Source organism: Dromiciops gliroides, chromosome 6 (genome assembly GCF_019393635.1).
Source record: "Dromiciops gliroides isolate mDroGli1 chromosome 6, mDroGli1.pri, whole genome shotgun sequence".
In the NCBI taxonomy this organism is placed as follows: Eukaryota; Metazoa; Chordata; class Mammalia; order Microbiotheria; family Microbiotheriidae; genus Dromiciops; species Dromiciops gliroides.
The window spans coordinates 180,466,130-180,489,671 of NC_057866.1; positions in this window are offsets into that span (position 1 = coordinate 180,466,130).

Sequence of the window (23,542 nt, forward strand, 5' to 3'; positions counted from 1 at the left end):
TAAGCATGCAATTCAAAGTATACCAATTGTGATTATAGATACTTATTTTAATACTTCAAGAAATTATCTGTGATTTTGCAGAAGTGGATTTTCTCTCTTCTGACACATGACAACCCTCCACTATTGAGTCTTTTTGAGCTTCTGGGGCCAGAAAAAATTCACCAAATGGTGACCAACTTTCAAGTGGTGAGTGTCTGGGAATTTAGGCTTATCTTTCAATATCAGATACACTTTCCTCTGAGTCCTATACTGAAGGCTTGGCTATCTGAGTAGGGCCTAGCATTTTGCTTGCTCTGTTGATATTGCCTTCAAGGATACAAAGTCTTCTCTAAGTTAGTTTAAATTAAACAAAGATGTATTTCTCTGCATTGTAGTAAGTGGGGAACCTAAACATCATGGCTTTTAGTTTGTTAGCATTCTACAGAAAAGAATATCAGGAAGTAATGAACATATATGGAGCTAGGTTATAGTTAGATGATCTTGATGAAAGTAAAAGTGATATGTTGGTGAATTAAGAATTAGGGGTCGGGTTCAAATTCTGTCACTGATGCAGACTAGCTGTGTGAAATTGGGCAAATCACTTAATCTCTCAGTGACCCCATAAAACTTTCAGAAATTATAAATTAAAATGAGCTGCCAATCTGTTTTAGTGAAAGAAAATTCCATAACAAGATTCCTCATTGATAAAATAATAGATTTACGAAAGAGAGATAAAGAAAGAAGGTAAGAGAGGTAAAGAAAGGGAAATGTGGGTAGAGAGGAAGGGGGAGACTGAGAGAAAGAGAGAGAGAGTGAGAGAGAGAGAGAGGAAGGAAGGAAGGAAGGATAGAAGGAAAAGGAAGAAATAAGGACAGAAAGAAAAAGGAAGGAAAAAGGAAGATCAAAAAGAAGATAAATGGAGAATGAAAGAAAGGAAGGAAGGAAATGCATAGGGAGAAAAAAGGAAGGGAAAAGCAGACAGGTAGGAAGGAAGTAAAGAAGGAAGAAATTTCTATAATAAAACTCACTTTGAAAAAACCATAGACTTGTGAGAGACAAAGACAGAGAGAGAGAAAAAGAAAGAAGGTGAGAGAGTAAAAGAAGGGGAAAGGAGAAGAGGGAGGAAAGGGGAGACAGACAGAGGGGGAAAGAAATAGAGAGAGAGAAAGGAAGGAAGGAAGGAAGGAAAGAAAGAGAGAGGGAGGGAGGGAAGGAGGGAAAGAAAGAATAAAGAATCTCATAACAATGTATTAACAATGTATTTGGATAAAGTGGAAAGAGCACTGGATTTGTAGCCAGAAAATATGGGTTCATATTCAGATCCTAGCACTTACTAAATGTTTGGCTATTAGTAAGTCACTCCATCTTTCTGAGCTTCAGTTTCCTTGTCTGTAAAATGTAGGCAGTAATACCTGAACGGTTACCTCCTTTACCAGATTGTTGTGAGGAAAGCACTCTGTAAACTGTAAAGTACTATAGAGAAATGTATGATTCCTATGCCTTTCATTAGATATTCAAAGCAGGGTAAGGAGAGGGACTGAGGATTGAAATCCATGTGGTGGATTTGTGATGTGTCCTCAGTCCCATTTCCACCTAAACCATTGGAGGGTTTGAAACCAAAGCTGCTGAGGGCCCCCACTACATGAGTTCTCATTCTATAATACAGAATCACTACATGCCTAAATGTCTTTTAAATATGATGACACTCCACTGGATTGACTAGTTTTTTACACAAGTAACTAATTGGTTTGGAGAAAGGAATTATTATTATTATTATTATTATTATTAATTATTTGTTGCTGAACTGACTGGACTTAACCAAATCTTTGGAATCACAAAGAGTAGGGGGAAGAAAGTTGAAAATACTAAGCATTTATATAGTGACTACTATTTGTCATGAACTATGCTAAAACACTTTTATAAGTATTATCTCATTTGAACTTCCAAACAACCATGCAAGATAGTTGCTATTAATATTCTCATTTTATGGTTGCAGAAACAGGCAAACAGACTTAAGTGACTTGCCCAGGGTAACACAGTATCTGAGAATGGATTTGATCTCCAGTCTTCTTGACTTCAGCACTCTATCCACTATAGCCTAGCTCTTTAAACTGAGTCACAACCCCATGATGAGTAACTGAATGTGGGGGTCATGAAAAAATTGGCAACAGTAAAAAGTTATGTATACTTACATTTTATACCCAGGGTCATGTAAAATTTTCTCAGGGAAAAGAGATCGCTTGAGGAAAAATTTTAAGAAGCCCTGCACTAAATCACCAGCAGCCTACAAAGGCACAGTATTAAAAGAAGGTAAATGGGCAGCTAGGTGGCACAATGGATAGACCACTGGCCCTGGATTCAGGAGGACCTGAATTTAAATCTGGCCTCAGACCCTTGATACTTACTAGCTGTGTGACCTTGGGCAAGTCACTTAACCCCAATTGCCTCACTAAAAAAAAAAAAGAATTGGTTTAAAACAAGCTAAATGTCCCAGCTTCTTGCTTATGACCAAAACCTCTCCAAGTTACTGAGCACTCCAAACCAGAGTAGTTGGCATTTGTGGTTTCAATCCAGTGAAGCTCTCTGGGAGGGAAAAAAAGGGAAGGAAACAGACTAATCAGGAAGTTTAGGCTAGCAACTTGAGAGAGCTGGGTGGGAAGAGGAGTGGAAGAGAGAGGTTGGACCCTCTATCAAAGGGAAAAACAAACAAGTTTGGACATCTCTGTGCCTTTCTTCACTTTTTCCTGGACAGGAAGGCTTTCTGCAGAATAGGGAAGAGGCTTTGAGTTGGTCTGTGTGGAGACAACTATCATTATTGACCGTAGCCCAGCTAATTTTATTAATACAACTAACAAAGTTTCTCGTTCTTTTGCTAAGTGCAAATGAGCAGTGAGCCAGAGGCCTAGGAAAAATGGGCTTAAGGTCAAACAATGCAATAGATTGCCATCTTGTAAACCCCAAGAGAGTCTGCAAAATTGCTCCCTAGGACTTCATGGATACCCTGAGTGAGTTTAATGACCTGGAAAATTGCAAATATTTTGGAAAGAGCCTGCCTGTAATCAAGTGGTATACATGTAATAGCTGCTGAAGTATACACAGCATATCAAGCAGCAGTTCTCCATTCTTTATTTTAATATTCCCCAGAAATGATTATGAAAACCACCGAAATATGTCCTTTGTGGGAGTCACAGTGTCAGTCCTAAAGTTTCTCACCAACTAGTCATAGATTTCAATAATGCCACACAGTCACTGTCATGAAGTCACAAAAATGACAGATGTTGGTGTGTTGAGCACAACAATTCTCCCACTTAAAGAAGAAAGCATTCACTGTGCACCACCATGTTGCTCTCCCCAGGAAGCCAAGCTTGGGATGCTGTTTATAAATAAGACCAAGGTAATGAAGGACATATGTTTCCTTCAAGAAGAAGAAAATCAGATTACAGATTCTGTTCAATTTAGAGGAGGGAATCAGTCTGATAGATGCTTTGAGAGACATGAGTCACTTTGCAGCTGACATATATGTAGGAGAGATGATGCAATAAGAATGCTTTGTAGAATCAGATTCAATGGGTGCAATAGGCAATGATGCACTTCACACTCCATTCCCTCCTGTTCACTATTCTTTGTCATGTTTCTCATGGCCTAAGAAACTACTGAAAATATTTTGCCATTAATTCCTGATTATGGAACCCAGAGAGAAAAGTAAAAAGGAATAAGAGTGTATGGAGTCATTCAGAGGTCTCAAGGTCCTTCTTTCTCTGTCTCTGCCTCTGTTTCTCTTTATTTATCTCTCTGTTTTACTATTTATGACTTAGTCTCACAAATGCAAACAGGTATACATATACACACATGTAAATGCGCACACTCCACAAAAACTTCATTTTCCTAACCAAGAATTACAGCCAAGAGTTATTATTCTTGGGGGAAATACAAACATACACATATAGAGAGAGATGGGTGAATATGTTATATGTATGAATATATGCATATATATTGTATATGGGTTTGTATATGTGTATGCATACATAATGCACGTGAGTGCATATGTATACACACATATATGTATGTATATATACATATACATATGTATATTTGTGTAGATAATATACACATAGAACACAATGTCAGAATTGGAAGAGACCTCAGGGACCATCTAGTACAACCCACAGAAGAACAACAGAGAAAGAGGGCTAGGAAAGATCTGGAAGATTCAAAGCTATATTAAGAGGTGTCTTTTTTTAATAAGATTATATTTTCTTTTCCAATTGTGTGTAAAAACCATTTGTAACATTTAGTGTTTTGGGGGGCAGCTAGGTGGTGCAGCAGATAAACCACCAGTCCTGGATCCAGGAGGACCTGAGTTCAAATTAGGCCTCAGATACTTGACACTCACTAGCTGTGTGACCTTGGGCAAATCACTTAACCCTCATCGCCCCAGAACAAAAACAAATTAAAATAAAAAACATTTAGTGTCTTTTTTTTAAGTTTTGAGTTCCAAATTCTATCTTTCCCTCACTCCCTCCTCCCTGAGATGATAAACAGTCTGATATAGGTTATATATGTGGAATCAAGAAAAAATATTTCAATATTAATCACTTTGTAGAAGAAAACACAAACCCCCCAAAAATGAAAGGAAAGAAAGTGAAAAGTATTATGCTCTGATCTGTATTCAGACTCCAATAGTGTTTTCTCTAGAGGTAGATAGCATGTTTTCATCATGAGTCCTTTAAAATTGTCTTGGATCATTGTATTGCTGAGATTAGCTAACTAATTCACAGTTCATCATTATACAGTATTACTGTTGCTGTTTACAGTGTTCTCCCAGTTCTGCTCACTTCACCCTGCATCAATTCCAGTTAAATCTTTACAGGTTTTTCTGAAATTATGTTTCTCATTATTTCTTATAGCACAAGATTCCATTACAATCATTGCAACATCTTGTTGAGCCATTGCCTAATTGATGGATATCCATCCCTTCAATTTCCAATTCTTGGCCACTACACATGCAAAAAAAGCTACTATAAATATTTTTGTACAAATAGGTCCTTTCCCCCTTCCTTAAAAAAAAAAAAAACTCTTTGGAATACAGACCTAGTAGTGGTATTGCTGAATCAAAGGGTATGAACAGTTTTATATGCATATTTGGTCATAGTTTCAAACTGCTTTCAAAAGTAATTGGATCAGGTTACAACTCCACAAACAGTGTAATTAAGCATCCTAGTTTTCCCAGAGGTCCTGCCATACTGTTTTCCAGTTTTCCCAGTAATTTTTGCTAATAGTGAGTTTTTGTCCCAATAGCTTGGATCTTTGGGTTTATCAAACACTAAATTACTATGATCATTTACTACAGTGTATTGTGTACCTAATCTATTTCACTGATCTGCCTCTCTATTTCCTAGCCAGTACAAAATTGTTTTGTTATTTACTGCTATATAATACCATTTGAGGTCTGGTAATGCTGGGCCATCTTCCTTTACATATGTTTTTTTCCATTGATTCCCTTCATATTCTTGATTTTTTGCTCTTCTAGATGAATTGTTATTGTTTTTCTAGCTCTGTATTTTTTTGATAGTTTGATTGGTGTGACACTGAATAAGTAGATTAATTTAGGTAGTATTGTCATTTTTATTATAATGATATTTTTTACTTTTAAAAAGCTTTATTGATGTGTTTTGTTTTTACTCTCATTTCATGAGAGGTCTCTCATGACAAAGTAAAACAGGCAAAATTAATAATAATGTGACTTCATCCAAAAGTTCATACAATATTTGACATCTGTAGCAGACCCAAAATACACCTGGGTAGTGTGCATTGAAGGATCCTGGACACACATACATATTGTTGTTGTTCAGTGGTTTCAATCAGGTCTGAACCTTCGTGACCCCATTTGGAATTTTCTTAGCAAAGATACTGGAGTGGTTTACTATTTCCCTCTTGGACTGATTTTACATATGAGTAAGATCAGGGTCACAAAGCTAGTAAGTATCTGAGACTGGATTTGAATGCAGGTCTTCCTGACTCGAGGTCCAGTACTCTAACTATTGTGCCACCTAGCTACCATGTTCATGCATATATATGTACACACACACACACACACACATATATATATATATATACACACATATTCATAGTATGTATATCTCTACATACAGAAATTGAGATGAGGTAGAGATTATGCATATTATATGTCAGGAAGCAAATGATTGGAATACATATATGCATATATACACACATATTATTTTTTTCCCTTAGCCCTGTCTCTCATTTTTTTTCTCATATGGGTGGGACTATATAGTCCCTGAGGTTCATTCCAACTCTAAAATTCTGTGCTCTTGTCATTGCTTCTCAACACTGAATGTTGTGACGTTGTTCTATGGGGCAAGGTGCCCTATTAGGTGACACCTAACTAATATTAATAGTAAACCCCAAGCATTAAGGGAAATATCTCAACATAAATGGAAATTCCAGGACCCTTTCCATCACAGCACAGAAATGGCCCTATCATTACACAGAACATCAGCTATTATTTCTATTATCTCCTCCTTGGAAGGGACCCCAGAAGCTATTTAGTTCATCTCATTCCAGACCAATAATCCCCTCTAGGATATCTCTAAGCAATCTAATGTAAGAGGAGGCAACAGCAGTTATGAACAGAATACCCTTCTGAATAACTTTGAAGAAGAGGACAGGAATCTTATACTTAATCAAGAAAAGTTATTGAAAGCCTTGAAAGATTATGATATGGTCAAAGCAACACAAATGAAAGACATAGAAGAGTTCTTCATAATATTTCACTAGCAAGAGTTAAATTCAACAAGTTTTTCTGAATACCTCCTATGTGCATAACATTATTAGAGAGTCATAGGAACTTAGATTTAGAGCTGGAAAGGACTTTAGAAATTGTCTACTCCAATAGTCTCATTTCATACATAAGCTAACTGAGGACCTAAGAGTTTAAGTAACTCTCAAGATGCTATAGGCTTTAAATGGATGAATCACAAATGGAACCTAGATCACTGGATCATAGAATTGGGGATTTGAAAAGAATCTTCAATCCAATGCATAGTTAAAGGAATCCCCATCCTACCATTTCCTGACAAGTAGTTATTCTGACTCTCCTCAAAACCTCCAAGGAAGTCCACCCATAGCCTCTTGAAGCAGCTTATTCTACTTTGGGATGAGTTCTTTAACTCCAGATCCAATGTCTTTCAATTTCAATTTTTTGTTTTAAAACAGTTTTATTCATATGTTTTGTTCTCATTCCCACTTCATGAGAGTTCTCTTGTAACAAAGTAAAATAGTTATGAAAAACTAATAATACAGTGACCTCGTGTTCATGCAACATTCCACATCTTCAACATCCCTCCCAACAAAGAGCTCTCTTAAGAAAAACAAAAAAACAAACAGAAATTTATTTTCTCTCCTTCCCACCTCCCCTCTAATTGAAATGAAAAAAAAGGAAAGAAAAACAAATTTCTTATAGCAAATATGCATAGTCAAGCAAAACACATCCCCTTAATGACTCTTAAAAATATTTATGTCTCATTCTGCAACCTAATTGCAGATGACATGTTTTATCATTGTTCTTCTGTAATGGATAGTGTGTTTATCATTGATCCTCTGAAATCATGGATGACCCTTGGGTTGCTCAGTTTTTGCAGCTTTCAAGGCTGTTTGTTTTTATAATGTTGTTCTTATTGTACACATTGCTCTTCTGGTCCTGTTCATTTCTTTCTTTGTCAGTCTATAAAAGTTCTCAAAATTGTTCATTTTTATATCACTGATATAATACTATAAATTATTCTTCTAGTTCTGATGACTTCATCCAGTATCATTTCATAGTCTTTCCATGTCTCCTTGAAATTATCTAATTCTTTCTTGCTTACAACAATACTCCATCACATTCATATACCACAACTTATTCAGCCATTCCTCAATTGTTGGACATCTCATTAGTTTCCAACTGAGTTTCCCCCTTCCCCCATGACAAAAAGAACTGTTCTAAATATTTTTGTGCAAGTTTTTCCTCTTTCTTTGATTTCTTTTGGGTTTCAGCCTAGCTGTGGTATAGCTGGATCAATGGGAACCCACTGTTTAGTAATTTTTTTAGTATAATCCCAAATTGCTTTCCAGAATGGTTGTACCCATTACCACATACACCAACAGTGAATCAATATCCCTTTGTTCTTTCCCTTACACCATTCTGTTTTGTGGTCCACAAGTTAGAAACTCTAATAACCAAACCAAGTATTAAAAAGAGCTTCCACCCCCATAGCCTAACACTCTTTTCCTCCAACCCACCCCCTCTAACTTGCTCTGGACAACAACCTAGCCTTCTCTGTGGGAAGCCTTCTCTCCCAACATCTCTTCCCCACCACTTTCTTTTCCCCATAGGGCAATCATGCACACATTTCCCTTTCTCCTTATGACTTGTCTTTGATAATTGATCTAATTTAATCTTCAGCAATGTGCTTCATTTATTCTGTTCAATTTCAGTACACATCAGGCTCATCCAGGAAAAAAATAAAAAAGAAGGAAATGAGGGAGACAAGAAGGGAAGGAAGGAGGAAATTCTGTATTTGCTAGGATTTGAAAAACAGAATGAAGGAGAGTAGACAAAGTATGGCACTCATCCATGTACTCTGTCAGGCTCTTTAGTTGAGCCTTAAAAATTCTGGACCTCAAGAGAGAAATAAAGCAATGTCCCACTTTGAGAATAGACATGCCCCTAAAGAAACAAAACAACCTAAGAAACAAAACAACCTGTCATTTTTGTCTTATCAGAAATAAAGTGCACTGGTGACACCCAGTATTTAAAAGAAATCTGCAGTGAGTTCAGAAAGGTAAATAATCATTTTGTAATGCAAATAAGCATCTCCTAATTAATCTGTTTGTGAAATTTGCATTTTTCAGTCATTAGTTCTTCTCAAAGCAGGGCACATTTTCACTTTAGGAACTTTTGCCTTTATGCATTAAAACAGGAGAACAAAAACTTTGAATTCCAAAGTGAAATTCAAAATGTACGTAAAACGTTTAGCAGGAGACTTCCTGAAGCTTCTCTGAGAGAATTGTTTGAAGATTTAACTGGTGACTAATTGTTTTTCATAAATCACACCTCCTCCATGAAACCTTCTCTGACTAACAAACGGGGGTGTTCTGACATGCACTACACACATTATAGAACACATAAACTAAATCCATAAGACATATAACATAGGTGCAACTTTCTTAGAATCATAAAGAAACATTTAGATAATTTGAACAAGTTCTATTCCTTTACTCCCATAAACTGAGGCCATTCAAGATTGCCAGCTAATATGTGTAACATATGTATACACACATATTTGTGTATCTATACATATATACTCACATGTGTATATCCATATGTTTGAGTGTGTATAGATATACCTCTCTATATATATGTATGTGCATGTGTGCATTATTGTGAAAATTCTATGCATTTTTTTACAATAGAGCTTTTACAATATTGATAATCCCCCTCTTTCTTTCTCAGCATTTAATCATCTATGCATTCAACAAGTTCTTTATATTAAGCCAAGTCATTACTGTAATTTAAGTCCATTTCCTTTTTGTCAATGTCCCAGTAAAATGGAGAACAGCTGTTCAATGTCATCATAATAAAAACCTTTATCTACTTTAAGACAGTTGTTGTTACCTCTTAACCTTCCCCTTAACAGCCCAAATAACTCCAACTCTTTAATATCTTCTTTTAGGACCTGGTTTTTCATGCCTTGCCATCATTCCTGTTTGTTATTATTTATTTTAACTCATCTCATTGGGGAAAAAAAAATTCCCTCTGTGTTGTTTGTTCAGTTGTTTATGGGAGTAATTCAGCCAAATTTGACTTTGGAGCCAGAGTGATATGGATAGTAATATCACATTGCTTGTTTCAGTAATTCATCATTTTCCTGAACTTTCTTTTGTCTAGTTAGCTGTGTTTTCTCTCTGAAAAGAAAAAAAGAAAGAAACACATATTTTCTCATTGAAATTCCTCAGATCTGGCTATAGAAGCTTTCTTACAGATCAATCTAATCCAAAGTAAAGAACCAATCATATAACTGAAAAGTAAGTACAAGAAGGAGCAAATATGGTTAAATAGCTGTTGATCTGAAAAATTCTGGGGGTCTGAGTTATCTATATAGAAACATAGTAGCAAAAATAGATGGTGTCAATTGTAGTTGAGAGGCATAAAGTCCAGGAGAAGGGAGATGATAATCCCATTGTGTTCTGCCTTCTAAAGACTATATGGAATATTGTGGTCATTGATAGCTGTTTTATTGTAGGGATTGACCTGTTGGAGAGTTTCCAGAAGACAGTAGCTTGGATGGAAAAGACCCTTGAGATAAGGATGGGTTGAAGGAAATGAAATTGTTGTATATAGAGGAGACTTACAGGGATAAGAAGTCTATTTTTGAAGGAGTATTATAGGAAAAGGGCATTCAATTTGTTTTGCTTGGTCCCAGAAGAAAGAAGTGAAAACATGAGTGGAAATAGCAGAGAGGCAAATTTTGATTCAATTCAAAGGAAACTTTACTAACAATTAAGCTAGCCCCCAACGCAGAATAGGCTGTTCTAAGAAGTACTGAGTTCCTCTTCTCATGAGGCCTGCAGTAAAGGCTAGATGAGGACTTTGGGAATTGTTGGTAGTTTTCAGAGACCACTCAGATATAGGCTAGACTAGATGGACTCTGAGGCTCCTTCCAACTTTGAAATTCTGTGATTCTTGATCTAATCTAGTTTCTTGTTTCCGTTCAGGTCTCCACTGAAATCATCCCAGACTGATAAGCATCCAAAAGACAGATAAAGGCCTTTCTTATAGCAGAGCCATTTTAAAAGAGGAAATTACAAAGATTGTCTTGACAATTGATATATATCAATCCCATACTCCAGTCTAAGAAACAGTTGGCTATTAATAAAGTTGCTCTGGGACAATGCCAGAGCACCTAATGCCACTGATAAAGCCAGACAAATGGAGATAGTGATGGGTTATATTGCTGCTTGCTTCATCTCTTAACTAATGATTGACTGGCTGATGAGAAGGGGAGCTGCGTGAAGAAAACAGAAGCTTGACATTTTAGTGTTCTGAAAGTGCGGCAAGATGAGGTCTCATTAAAGTAATTCTAGTGTCCTCTTCTCTGGCTAGTGCTAGGCCAAAGAGCACCATATTATATGGCTGCAGTGCCAGAGAGTTACTCAGTGGGCTACTGGGCAACCCCACTGTGAGCCTTTAGGAACTCAGTCAACTGCAACGGCTGACAGAATTTCCGTGGAACCAATTCAGGCTACTGTGATGCTAGCCTTAGACACACAAACAAATTTATACATATATGCTCATGTATATGTGAGACTGTATAAACCCTTGACACCCAGGGTTATATTCATAATATTTCAATTACCACCACCTGAGGAAGGACCCTCCCCCAATCTCAATCACTAACTCTGATCTTTACCAAGCTCTAGACCTACTTTTCTAAGTAAACACTAGACATTGCAACCTAAATATTCCTCCTTGGATACCACAAATCCAAAAGAACTTCTTATCTTGCTCCTAAAACATGCTGCTCCTCATGCCTTAAACATTACCATTAATGACTCCACCAGATTCTTAGTTACCCAGACTTGAAATATTAGACCCTGCCATCTCTTTCACTCAATTCTTTCCATTTCAGCCATTCCTGAAAGAATTTATCATATTTACTCCCTCCTTCCTGTTTTCCAAGCCCTTATTACTTTTTTCCTGCACCATTCCTTCATTCTTTTTTAATTCATTCAATAAACACTTATTTAATGACTCATTATCATGGCACTGTGCTAGGCACTAGGGATACAAATATAAAAATCAACATTGTCCTTGCCCTCAAATGATTTCAAATCCAGTAGATGAGATATTATTATGATTTTCCTACATGTCTAATCTGCAATTCGTTTTGCTAATTACTGCCAAATTATACAAACATGGAGATATAGTATTGTAGCTGTGGAAGATACTTTAGAGATGATTGAGTTTAGTTCTTCAGTTACTCAACTAGCATTTATTAGCTCTGGCACGGTGCTACATGACTGTAATACTAGTTATGAGGAAAGCTTAAATTGGTGAACCTTTTGAGCTCAGGAGTTCTGAGCTACAGTGACCTAAGGCAATTGTGTGTCCCATTAAATTTAGCATTGATACATTGAGGCTCTTGCAGTGGAGGAACACCAGGTTGTCCAGGGAGGGAGCGAAACATGATAGGTTGGAAATGGAGTTGGTCAAAACTCCCCCTGAAATTCTAGCTTGGGCCATACTAGGAGACCCTATCTTTAGAATAAACATCAAACAAACAAACAAAATAAAGCATTTATGACTGTCAGGCACTGTGCTAACCAATGGGGATACAAAGAAAGGTAAAAACACAGTTCCTATCCTCAAGGGATTTGCATTGTAATAGAGAAGACAGCATGTAAGAAACACAGTGAATATATATATATATATATATATATATATATATATATATATATATATATATATATATATATATATATATATATATATATATATTGAGTAGACTGAAGGTAATCTGAGAGAGAAAGGCATTATCAACTGAGGGGACCTGGAAAGGTCTCCTTGAATAAGTAGCATCTAAGATTATGCTTGAAGGAAGTCAGGGAAATTAGACTCAAGATCTTGACTCTCAAGTCAGTGATTTGGTATTGAGAAATCTCAACACCAAAAACCAGATTAATCTCCTTAATGCACAGATTTACACTTCTCTGTTCAGAATTTGTAATGGCTACTCATTGCCTGAAGAAGTACCATATACTTTTGCTGATATTTAAGCTTCTCCATGTTAACCTGAAAATCAAGGGAAACAATCACTATAACAAAATTAAGATCTCTAATCAGGGCAGAGGAGTTGCAACTTGTGGTACCATATATCAAATGCTAGGAGTACCTGAAGAAGGGAAATGGAGACAGGGTTTATATGGGGTACCAAAACAGAGAGAGCTATGAGACTGTCCTTGGATAAATTAAGTTTCTCATAGTTTCACAAGGTGAGTTGTTTTACATAATAAGCAAAAGTACATAAAGAAAGCTTGAGACCCTCTGGAGGGGAGAGTTTGGGAGCTCTATAAAAGAATTAGAGACTGGAATTGGCAAAATCTGGTGAACCCCAGACAATTCATTGGCCTAGAAATGAAGAGCAGGACAGCTTCAGTCAGTTTTCAGTCATGTGAATTTGGCATCCACAATAGGAATCTAATAACAATAATAATTGCTCTTTTTACCAAGCACTTCTTATTTCCATTGTTGCATAAGGATATTGAGGCACAAAATGGAATAAGTACTTGTCCATGATCACTTGAAATGTCATCTTCTACATTTCTGCATCTTAAAATTCTTCAAGATTTAGCTTAGGTGCCACCTTTGCCTTGAAGCCTCCCCTGGTCCCCTGCCCCCACCTCTTACAAGTGATGTCTTCATCAGAACAAGTACCTAGCCTGTATATAATGTAGGTCTTTGTATTCTATTTTGAGTTATACTTATTTTTCTCCCTGTTATACTCTCCTTCTGGGTCATGAGTTCCTTGAGGTCAGCCATTATTTATCTTTGGATTCTTCTCAGTTGTTTTTTTTTTTTTTCTGGCCACTTTACCCCCAGTAAACCCTTAAATGTCTGTTGAATTGGACATTGCAATGGCCCAGTCTAAAGGCATAGCCATGCTACCTGAAGGGGGCATCAGAATAACAGAAAATTGGAAGAAAATTGAAGCCTGAAGTAATGCCATTTACCAGAACCAGGCTTAACTACTTGGCTTCCCACTTAACTTTATCTCTAGGACAACTATTGATTCAGTGATGGTAGAAGTGAAGAACAAAATACAGTAATATAATGAATGGCACAGTAATGCAAAGTCTAGTAATGGATAGAGTTGTACTCTTTGGTTTTTTTCTTGCTAATGGATCAATGGCTGAAAGGAACAAAAATAAGGGTAAATGACTCAAAAGCTTTGCTATATTCGCCTGTTTTACTGGGTTTAGTAGTTCATTAGCCAGGTTACAAATAAAATGGTTGGCCTGAGGAATTCACTGAAAGGCAAATGCCAGTTCTTTATCCCTTCCAGAACATTTTGTTTTGCACCTCTTCCATGAACGTTTCATGTATTATTTTTGCACTACTTGTATCTGTGTATGTTCTATCCTTATGCTAGATTTTTAATTCCATGATGGAATGCATGAAATGCATGTATAAGTGCAGTAAAAACATTAATTAGTACTTACTTTGTGGCAAGCCCAGTACTAAATGCTAGAGAAATAATTACAGAAGTCAAACAGTCCCTGCCCTCATGGACTGTATTCAAACTGGAGGAATTATTATCTAACAGCTAGTGGTGGACAAAATGTTTTGGCAAGCCACTGGCTTGAGAAGTAAAGTCACAGAGAACTTTCATTGTCATGCTGTTTTTGTTTGTTAATTTGTTGGAATATTTGCGTTTTTTCCAAGAAGTAATGTGACCTTTGATTCAAGGACAGTTCCCCAGAGCAAGAGGTCAGAGATCAAGGAGAAGAATATTATTAGAAACATATCATATAGCAAGAACATAACCGGGATTATCTTGATTGAACCAGTGGGTCAACAGGCATTTTTAGGAATTCACTCTATGCCAGGCACTGTGAAAAGTTCTAGGAATACAAAGAAAGGCAAAACAAATAAATGTGCCTTTTTGTCAAGGAACATAATTGTGGGAGAGTTTACTTGAAAAAAAAGTTTGCTGTAGTGAATAGAGCAATGGACTTGGAGTCAGGAAGATGTAGGATTGAATCCTGCCTTTGACATTTATTAGCTTTAATAATATGGTTATGTCACTGTTCTGTTGTAAGCCTTAATTTCCTCATCTGAGAAGTGAGGAAATTAATTATCCCTACAAGACTGGTGTGAGGTTCAAATAAAATAATGCATATGAAGCTTTACATAAATGTCAGTTATTATTTTTAAATTTTATTTATTTATTTTAATTTCCAACATTTGCTTAGATAAGATTTCCAATTTCAAATTTTTCTTCCTCCCTCCCCTCCTTCTTCCCTCCCCTAGACAGCAAGTAATCTGATATAGGTTACACACACACACACACACACACACACACACACACACACACACACACACATATACACACACACACACATATATATAAAATATTAAAAATATTTCTGCGTTAGTCATGTTATATGAGAAGAATCAGAGCAAAAAGGAAAAACCTCAAAAAAGAAAAACAAAAGAAATAGTATGGTCCAATCAGCATCCATATTCCACAGTTCCTTTTTTTTTTTTTTCTGGATTTGGAGAGCCTTTTCCATCATGAGTCCTTTGGAACTTTCTTGTACTGTTGGATTGGTGAGAAGAATCTAGTCTATCACAGTTGATCAACAAATAATGTTGATGATACTGTGTACAATGTTCTCGTGGCTCTGCTCATCTCACTCATCATCAGTTCATGCAAGTCCTTCCAGGTTTCTCTGAACTCCTCCTGCTCATTATTTCTTACAGCACAATAGTATTCCATTACATTCATGTACCACAACTTGCTCAGCCATTCCCCAATTGATGGGCATCCCCTCAATTTCCAATACCTTGCCACCACAAAAAGAGCAGCTATAAATATTTTTGCACATGTGTGTCCCTTTCCCTTTTCCCTTTTCTCTTTGGGAAAAAGACCCAAAAGTGGTATTGCTGGGTCAAAGGGTATGCACAGCTTTATAGCCCTTTGGACATAATTCCAAATTGCTCTCCAGAATAGTTGGATCAGTTCACAGCTCCACCAACAATGCATTAGTGTTCCAATTTTTCCACAGCTTCTCCAACATTTATTATTTTACTTTTTTGTCATATTAGCCAATCTGATAGGTGTCAGGTGGTACCTCAGAGTTGTTTTAATTTACATCTCTCTAATCAACAGTGATTTAGAGCATTTTTTCATATGGGAATAGATAGCTTTGATTTCTTCATCAGAAAACTGCCTGTTCATATCCTTTGATCATTTCTCAATTGAGGAATGATTTGGATTCTTATAAATTTGATTTAGTTCTCTATATCTCTTAGAAATGAGGCCTTTATCAGAAGTACTGACCATAAAAATTGTTTCCCAGCTTTCTGTATCCCTTCTAATTTTGGATGCATTGCTTCTGTTTGTACAAAACCTTTTTAATTTAATGTAATCAAAATCATGCATTTTGCATTTCATAATATTCTCTGTCTCTTGTTTGGTCATAAACTGTTCTCCTTTCCAAAGATCTGAAAGGTAGACTATTTCTTCCTCTCCTAATTTACCTAAGGTATCACCTCTTATGTCTAAATCATGTACCCATTTTGACCTTATTTTAGTATAAGGTGTTAGATGTTGGTCTATTCCTAATTTCTGCCATACTATCTTCCAGTTTTCCCAGCAGTTTTTGTCAAATGTCAGTTGGTATTATTAATGAATAATGCAAGTATTGTTTCTAGAACCTAGTAGTGTACTTTTTCTTTCAGATTCTGGTATGTCTTGGAGTAAACACCTTGCATGTTACCCCTTGTACATAAGAAAATGTATTGGCTATCCCACTGACCTTTTAGCTTTAAGCCCTAATGTCTTTTTTGCTATAACTTTTTTTTTGACTAGCAATATACTGAGTAATCAAACTAGGGTAGAGAAGAAGAAGAAGAACAAGAACAAGAAGAAGAACAAGAAGAACACGAACAAGAACAAGAACAAGAAGAACAAGAACAAGAAGAAGAACAAGAAGAAGAACAAGAGCAAGAACAAGAACAAGAACAAGAAGAACAAGAACAAGAAGAAGAACAAGAAGAACAAGAACAAGAAGAACAAGAACAAGAACAAGAAGAACAAGAACAAGAACAAGAAGAACAAGAACAAGAACAAGAAGAACAAGAACAAGAACAAAAAGAACAAGAACAAGAACAAGAACAAGAACAAGAACAAGAACAAGAACAAGAACAAGAACAAGAACAAGAACAAGAACAAGAACAAGAACAAGAACAAGAAGAAAGAAAAGTTTAGTGGTTTTCTCCTATAAGTAGGTCTATCTATTTCATTGAGCCTGGGCTAGAATATATGTTTTCCTCCAAGACATCCTTCACTCCTTTTGGAATATAGAGGCAGAACTATTGCACCTAATTGGTATCCTCAAACTTAAACTTCTTTTTATTTGTTTGTTTATTTACATATGTATTTTTTGATCACCAATGGTAGGGTCTCTTTCAGAGACTGTGTGTCTATTCATCTAATTCTGAATTGCTAAACTGTACCTTATTGGAATCCTTTTTTATAGGTTCCTCTTCCAACAAATTGTTAAAGGCTCTCGGGATTCAAGATTCCCCATTTTTAGATTTCAAAACCCTTTTAAATTCCCATGCAAATGACTGGGAGAAGGGGTGGTACAGGAATGGACTTACAGCCAAAACACAAAGTCTTTATCTTTCTCCTACCTAGCCATATTGCTGTCCTTATTGTCTATACTATGTCTACTTGGTAAGAAAACTACCCTTCATTGTATGCTGATGTGGTGTTCTCTGATATCACTGATATGGAAACCATTCATAATCTATCCATAATTTAGCTGATGAATCTTAGAAAGTTGTACATGGCTCAGAAAATTTAAGTGGTTTGTACTTGATAATATGGTTAGTGTCAGAACTGTGATTTGAACCCAGACCTTTCGAACTACAAGTCTAAAATGCTATCCATTTCCCTATGCTGCTTCTAAATTAAACATTAATTAATTAAGATATTAATATTTCCACAAATTACAAAAAAAAGCTGACTGACATTGTCATTCAATGTGGACCTTGTATAGAGCAAAAAGCTTTTTTATTGTGTTTCCCTTTTTCTTTTCCCTCTCAATATCCACCTCCCCCATAATTATGCTAAAGCAGAAGTTCTTAACCTGGGGCACATGCATTCCCCAAGATGTTCATGAATAGATATCAGGGGGGTTGCATGGGGAAAAAAATTACATATTTATTTTCACTGATCTCTAACTGAAACAACATTGACTTCTTTTTTTAAAAAGAGGAAACATTATTGTGACAAAGGGTCCATAGGCTTCACTAGGCTGCCAAAGGGATCCATCACACAAAAAAGGAGAAGAATCCCCAGTTAAAAGTGACAGAAATAATGTTATATAAGAAAAAACCCCAATAGCCTCTGTTTTCATCTGTTAGAAAGTAACAGTCAAAATATTTCATCTTCCAGAATGAACCTGAACCCTTTGCATGACCCTGTAATTTTTTTAATTAAAATTTTCTCCATTGAACAATTTTCTCATATTTCCTTTTCAGTGTTCTTTTCTTTTTTTTTTTTTGCAGGGCAATGGGGGTTAAGTGACTTGCCCAGGGTCACACAGCTAGTAAGTGTCAAGTGTCTGAGGCCAGATTTGAACCTGGGTACTCCTGAATCCAAGGCCGGTGCTTTATCTACTGCACCACCTAGCTGCCCCTCAGTGTTCCTTTCTTTACTTAGATTTGTGACTTCTTGGTCTATATTTGTTGCAATTCTACATCAAAAAAGAGCATATGTGTTTTCAATTTCATCAGAAATATGCACATCTGTGTGGAGTCTTCTATAGTAAGACACACTTTTCTTGTGGTCAAAACACAGAGACCAATCACTGGTTTTCAGGCTAAACCCAAAATAAGAGAAGGCAAATTCTATTATGAAAGAGGAACTTGGGGGGGGGGGTTGTGTTTTTTTTTTCAGAGAACAATTAACTCCACAATCAATTTTGTCTTTTAGCCACCCAATCTTCTTCTAGTCAGACCTATCAGTTGAGACAATTCATATATCATCTCTCAGAACTTACTCTATTTATTTTTCCTTATACAATGTTTAGAAAATTTTATAGGAAAAAGATCTATGCTTTCAATAGTGCCAAGAAATTCCTTACACCAAATGTTAGAGATAAAATCTGCACGTGCATCTTTCTTATTTTAAACCCAATGTACTAGCCATTAAACTATTCTGTCTCAATAGAAAGGTGAACACAGTATTTTATCAACAGGTGAAAATGCTAGCCAATAACCTGATCCTATTGCACAGGAACGACTAGAAACTAGGCTTCACTTGCAATCTTACTCGGCTACATTCTTGTCTCTCACCTTGAGGTCTTCAGTTCAAGTTTCTAGTGATTAGGAAGTATGTCACATATCTTTTGACCCTTCTAATCATCAACCGAAAGTTGTCCATACCCTATTCCTCCCTGAACCCAAAGTCATGAAAAGTAAATTAAATGGAATTAAGAATTAACATAAAGTATTTTAGTGACAGTGGTGTCTACCTGGCACATGTCCCAGCTAAAATATTGAGAAAATACCACATGACCCCTTTTTGGTGTGGCTATAAGAAGAGAGGTAGTCTGGTGTAGCAGATAAAATTGATCTTGGAATCAGGAAAGCTTGAGTTCAATTACGGCTTCTGAACCAAACTGGCTATGTCCAAGACAACACTTCAGGATTTTAAGTTACAGAGAGGAGTCAACCTTCACTGGTAGAAAAAGGACCTCATTGAAATCTCTGTACTCCAGAGAAGTCACAGAGGCAGTCCTATCTCTACTATACTATCCCTCTTCCAAAAAGAAAGGAAGGAAGGAAGGAAGAATAAAACAATTTGATGACATTTCATAGCTCAAAGTCACATAACCAGAGCCATACTTTAGACTGCTTCATCTCATAGTGGTATGCAAAATAGATTAGAGGGAATAGACGCTGGAGGTAAGAAGACTAGAGAAAAGGCCATTATATTAACCTATGTTAGAAGTAATGATGGGGGGCAGCTTGGTGGATCAGTGGACAAAGCACTGGCCTTGGATTCAGTACAACCTGAGTTCAAATCCAGTCTCAGACACTTGACACTTACTAGCTGTGTGACTCTGGGCAAGTCACAACCCTCACTGACCTGAAAAAAGAAAGAAAGAAAGAAAGAAAGAAAGAAAGAAAGAAAGAAAGAAAGAAAGAAAGAAAGAAAGAAAGAAAGAAAGAAAGAAACAAAGAAACAAAGAAACAAAGAAACAAAGAAACAAAGAAACAAAGAAACAAAGAAAGAAACAAAGAAACAAAGAAACAAAGAAAGAAACAAAGAAAGAAAGAAGGAAAGAAGAAAGAAAAAGAAACAAGCAAACAAACAAAGAAACAAAGAAAGACAAAGAAATAAGGGCCTAATTTTGCATTTATTGACATCCCATTCTCTTCCCCCATATGAAAGCAACTCAACTCTTATAAACATTGGTAAGGCACTCTTAATCTACAACTATACACCAAAGCAGAGTTAAGAGCTCTTCCTAAATTGACCAGGCAGTTTAGTTAAGTAATCAGTCATTTCAGTCAAACAGCCCATTAATACCTGGGTTGTACTCAATTAGTAACCATATCATTTGCCATCAATCTAAATACTGAACCATTTTGCTTCTGGTGCATAGACTAATATGTCTTTATGATGGGATAAGGAAGATTACACCTAATATGAATGAATGCAATTCTACTGTGCGAGTAGAACTCCCACAACTGACCCGTGGTGTGCCCTCTAGCCGGAAAGGTTGTTTTAAAAAACATTAAAAATATTAGGAATAAACTTTTGAGCTATTAAAGAAGCATCCCATCTGTCTGTTAAGATCTTTTTGGATCACCTCTCTGTCACCCTGCATATTCTCTCTCCTTCCCAGCACTTACAATAAATGCCCATAGCATTTAAAAACCATACAAATTCATAACAGCCTCACAATTCACTCCTTATAAATGATCCATACATAAAGGGATTGTGGGCACAAAGAAGCGAGTATGGTGAAGCCTGAATGAACTTGGTTAATGTAACTGTCATCTGCAAACTTGAACCCAATCCTTTGGTACACTGTCACAGAAATGTGTGTTTTCATTACTGGTCATATATGGAATCCCAGAGTAGGTGAGAAGCTATCGATCATTTTGAATTCTGACACTATGATTAAGTTGTTATCCTAGCATGAAAGCTTTTGAAATTAAGGGTATAAACTGTCTTCTCTATCCCATAGGGAACAACATTAAGTAACTTGAAAATAGGTGAGCAATTCTAAACTTAAGAACTTCTGTGCTTAAAAGAATGTCAAACACTTCTCAAAAGAATGTGTTAATCATTGGTTTTGTTTCATTAACCATTTAGATAAGGAATAAGTTCAATAATCCAGATCACTTTTTATCAAAGTAGCCTTCTGGGCTCATGTAGGATCAAAGGAATATAGATCTTAGCTGGAAGGAATCTCAGAGGCTGCCTAGTCTAACCTCCTCATTTAACGGTTAAGGAAACTGAGGCCCAGGAAAGTTGAATGATTGGGCCAGAGTCACTTAGACTAGAGGAAATATTAGAAGTAGTATTTGAGCCCATCTTCGGATTTCAGTGTCAGCTGTTTCCCCAGTACATTTCCACCCGTAAATGGACCGATCTCTTCCTGTGTCTAGGACATTATGCTAGGTGTTACAGGTAATATGAAGATGAATAAAACATTGTCCCTGACCTAAAAAAGGTATAATTTAGTAAGTAGGATAATAGACATACATAAATAATTCTATTATAAGACACAATTGGATGTGTCATTAGAGAGCTACAAAATACAGGCGAGAAAGAGAAACAACCTAGAGGAACAAGTGAACTCAACTAATTGGAGAAGAGGGAATGTGGAAAAGACTTCATAAAGAAGAAACTTAAGTTTAAATTTGAGGCTTCTTCCAAATCTAGTCTATGTGACAAACTTCCCCGGAAATAAACAATATCCCATTGGGAAAGAATAAGGCTAGAGAGAGGTCACTCATAATCTGAAAACATTAAGCCTGACCTCATTATGGGTCATTTATAGAATCATTCCACCTGGAAACATAGGATTTGTGCAATAATGGCCATTAATATAGAAGATACAGCATCCTGCTGTGTTGGAGAGTAGATTCCTGGTGACCATTTTTGGTCTAGTCAATCAATGAGACATATTGAAAACAATAATCTTATGGTCCATGAAAGGGTTATGTCTTAGTAGACTGAGTTATTTGGTCCATAAAAGAGAGCAGTGGGCTTTGTAGTCAGAGGACCCAAATTGAAATCCTGTCCCTGTCACTTCTGACATTTATCAACCTTGATCAAGAACTTTACCTCTCTGATGAAGTCTCCTTATTTTTAAAATGAGAGAATCTCAAAGAGTACTAGACCAGAATGCCCTCCACACCATCTCTGTGTCCTGAAATGCTCACCACAAGTCCAACAAAGTTCAACTTAATTTCATAAAATTACCTCAGTTTCCTTATCTGCAAAATGCGAATAATAATAGCACCTACTTCCCAGAGATGTTGTGAGGATCAAATGAAATAACATTCCCCCATGCATGCAAACTCTAAATGCCATATAAATGTAATTATGATGATGATGGCAGGGGAAATAGAGAACCAGAATCATCTGTGAGTACAGTTTTGTTTCTAAACTTGATCAGAAATTTAAGCTCATCCACTGGCAAAAAAAAACCCATCTCTGCTGATGATGGCCCTAATTTGTTTAAGTAAGTATTTCTCTTCAGAGTGAGATTTAGTGGTTATTTTCTAAATACTCTCCTCAGTTTTGATCATATCAAGAAATTTTTTAATAAACTTTTTCTAACACTTTACAAAAAATATAGGCTGTCTACCTCCTTGTAACTATTAATGATCACATTTTCTCAAGTCATTCATGCTACCTTTAAAATGTAATAACCTTATTTTAAAAGTTTTCTTCATTTCTAAACATGCCGCATTTTTAAAGTTTTGACCTCCATTTTATTAAAATTCTCATTAAATTTGACCTCAGCAATGTAATAGTGCCAATGCAAACAAATAACATGCAGTACCAGGTAACAATTATAACTCTGAAGCATACACAAAAGCAATTTGCATGGAACAGGCAATAGCGGTGAAATCAATGTCTTATTGCAATTAAGCAATAATTTAATCAATAACACAGAATTACAAAGACTGTCAACCAACAGCAGTCAAGGCCACTGTCGACAATAATACGTTAGCAGGGGGCGGCTAGGTGGCACAGTGGATAAAGCACCGGCCCTGGATTCAGGAGTACCTGAGTTCAAATCCGGCCTCAGACACTCAACACTTAGTAGCTGTGTGACCCTGGGCAAGTCACTTAACCCCAGTTGCCTCACTTAAAAAAAAAATAATAATAATACATTAGCAGGCACAATGTTCAGTACATTTGAAACCCTATGAGACATGTGGGCTGGGTCAAAAGAGAGAATTACCAATGGGAAAACAAATATCCAATCTTAGACTAGAAAGAAAAGAGAAAAAAATCTGGGAAATAAAAATTAAAAATTCAGCTGAGAACACATCCTTGGGTTCAAAACCTTCAAAACTGTACAAAATAAAAATGTAACAGATAAGTGTGCAGGTATGAGAGAAATGTCCAACTCTCTGAGACCCCTAGCTTTACTTGGTAGTGAGAATGGCTTCAAGTTCTTTAAAAGCCACCTGAAGGAGACATCCCCCACTCTCGAGCTGCTCCATCTCCCTTCT